Genomic DNA, 3,183 nt, shown 5'->3' on the forward strand with positions numbered 1-3,183 from the left:
CAGCGGCCATTTTGTCACAGTGAGGCCAAATTTACACCCAAAGATATCAGAGAAAGAAGACAGAAGGGGTCTGGCTCCTTGGTGACATCCGCGAGCAGTTGTCCCAGCTCTGATTGCCTTCCTTTGGACAGTGTAGAAAATAAGCCCCTATTTGCTGAAGGCAGAGTTGTTGCCTTCAGTTCTTTGCAACAGTAGGTATTCTTTTCTTTTTTTGCAGTTTTTGGCTAGGGCTGGGTTTGATTGAACCTGCCACTTCCAGCATATGGGGCCGGTGCCCTACTCCTCTGAGCCACAGGCGCCTCCCCAGTAGGGATTATTTGTTGAGGTAGGTACTAAGTAAAGTTATGAGCTAGCAAAGCTGAGAACAAGACCCCAGGATGTAATTAATCTACAAGGCAATGCATCCATGAGGCTCTTCGGTGGTCATCCCCTGGGATACGTCTCAGTATTTTCTGATCATAAATATAACTCATTTACTTTGTGAAATTCAGATAAACAGTACATTTTAAAGAGTAAAGAAAAAAAATTGCCCTTAATCCCACCACTGAGAGATAACCACTGTCTACACAGTAGTGAATGTCCTCAGAGATATCTGTGGGTCTATATATATAGTACTTTTTTTTTTAAACATAAATGGGATTGCATCTTGAAACTTTCTATTCACTTGATGACTTTTTGGGGGGGGCGGGGGGATCTTGCTCTGCTGCCTAGTCTAGAGTGCAGTGGCATCATCATAGTTCACAGCAATCTCAAACTCCTGACTTTGAGTGATCGTCCTGCCTCAGCCTCCCAGGTAGCTGAGATTATAGGCGACCACCACCACACCTGCGTAATTCACTTGACAATTTATTGTGAAAATCTTCCAATGACTTTTTGTTAAAAAAATTCATTCTGATTATTGTATGATTTAACATATATCTACATTACTAATTTTGGAATTTTAACATTTAAACACTATTATTTGATCTGTTATATGCTATGATTTAGCATCACATTTTGACATTATATGTAGGGATGCTGTGCAAGGTCTTGGGTGAAGGTCTCTGACAACTTTCTGATGATCCCCTAAAGGCCAGTTCCTGGAAGTGGACTTGCTGGCTCCAGTTGGGGAGGGAGGGGATGTCCTGCTTCCCACTGTGTGGCCCCTGCTCCTCCCCCCCCTACACATTGGGAACTTTCTGGAGACAGTCTTGGCTCTGCGGACTTGTCCTTCCACACGGCTAAGCTGTCTGGTTTCACATGGACCTGGATACAGCTCAACAGCACTTTATCCACCAACGCATCCCACTTTCACGGGTGGTTTCCTTCTTCCTACACCCAAATTAGGCTCAGTGTGGGCTCTGTTTATAAGGAAGGCTGCAAAAGGTGCAGCTTTCTAAGAGAAAAGATAGCATGAACTTTCTTAACAACATGCTTCTAGTTTCTGGTAGAGAGCACATTAGGCGATACTCAGACCTCACCCTCAGCGAAGGCTTTCTTTAGCAGCTAACTCAATCTGTTCTTTATCTAGAATGCCACATTCTCCTCCCATCCTAGGGACAGGAGAGGTGGACAAAAAGAGGTTCATCTATGGGGGCTCTGTGGGTGAAACAGTTACTGCCTTTCTCCACAGAGGTGAGCTGCACCTTCTTTCTGCCCAAGTTGATTGACAGTGACGACCATGGATGTCGATGTCCTTGCCCTCATTAGGGACTTGCAAAGCTGGCTTCTTCTGTTCTCTATCAGAGATATTTCAAAGTAGCTGGCATGCAAAGTTTCCTAATGAAACAATTTAAAACATAAGACTAAAGAACATTCTGTGCCCTGTTCTGTTCACTTGTTATAAATTACTTTATGTATCTTGAGGGACCAGGACATCCTGGGCCTTGGGGTACCAATCTCTTAGTGATGGTTTTCAAAATCCATAAATTCACAGGTGGAGAAAGCATTATAATTAGCAAATGGCCAAGGGCCATCCCCTAAACTGGTACTTCTGCAGGATGGTCCAAACGTTCCTGGCACACCGACTCTTTCTTCCCTTCTTCCTGGATAAGAGGGCAGGGAGAACAGATTCTAAATCTTCCCACATCCTCTGGTATGTGACACTTTGTCCTTGTGGAAATATTAATTACTGCATTTCTCTGCGTAATGAAGATGCTCCCTCCATGAGTCCCTGACTGGGGAGCAGCCTGCCCTGGCCTCCCCTCCTGGTTCTCACTGGATTTTTAAGCAACAAATCTACATGCAACATGCTCCCACCCCTATTTGCTCTTTCATCTACGATCCACTGAGCCTCAGTCATGTCCTGAAAATACACCCCTTGCAGCCTTTGTTGACCTAGAATCTATCCACTTAGTGTCTTTTTCATTTGTGCTCATTTGACTTTTTCCGCTGCCTCGCCCCACCTCCAAGTGTGCAGTCAACACCCACTCTGACGACTTCTGCTCCCTTTCTCCTCTCTGCACCCACTGCACTTTCTAGCTTTCTCCTGTAGAGCACTGATATTCCCTCAACCTTTAATCTGTGTCTTCAGCTCTTTTTCAAGACAGAATCTTGCTGCATTGCCCTGATAGAGTGCTGCGGTGTTGTCATGGCTCACAGCAACCTCAATTAAACTCCTGGGCTCAAGCGATCCTCCTGCCTCAGCCTCCATGAGCAGCTGAGACTACAGGTGTGCGTCATTATGCCTGGGTCAATTTTCTATTTTCAGTAGAGACGGGGTCTCACTCTTGCCTGGGCTGGTCTCAAACTCCTAAGCTCAAGGAATCCACCTGCCTCGGTCTCCCAGAGGGCTAGGATTACAGGGTAAGCACCATGCCTGGCCTTGAGCTCTTTTCTGTCTGTATTGTATGTGCAGGTCTCAGTCATTTGCGTGCATGTCTATGTGTTGGATTCTCCCATGGGTGTGGGCTGTAAAGCTCTTGCTCATTCTCTTCCAGCTGTACTGCCTCCTTGCTGTTCCCACAAGCCACACATTCTCTCACCACAGGGCCTTTGCACTGCAGGATGCTCTTCCTCCAGATAGTCACGTGGCTCTTCCCTCTTCTCTGCTGGTGTCAGCTCAAAGGGCATCTTGTTTTTCTTTTTTTTGAGACAGAGCCTCAAGCTGTTCCCCTGGGTAGAGTGTCGTGGCATTACAGCTCACAGCAACCTCCAACTCCTGGGCTCAAGCGAGTCTCCTGCCTCCGCCTCCCAAGTAGCTGG

The sequence above is a fragment of the Otolemur garnettii genome, unplaced genomic scaffold (assembly GCF_000181295.1).
Source record: "Otolemur garnettii isolate 467f Iridium unplaced genomic scaffold, OtoGar3 scaffold00053, whole genome shotgun sequence".
NCBI lineage: Eukaryota > Metazoa > Chordata > Mammalia > Primates > Galagidae > Otolemur > Otolemur garnettii.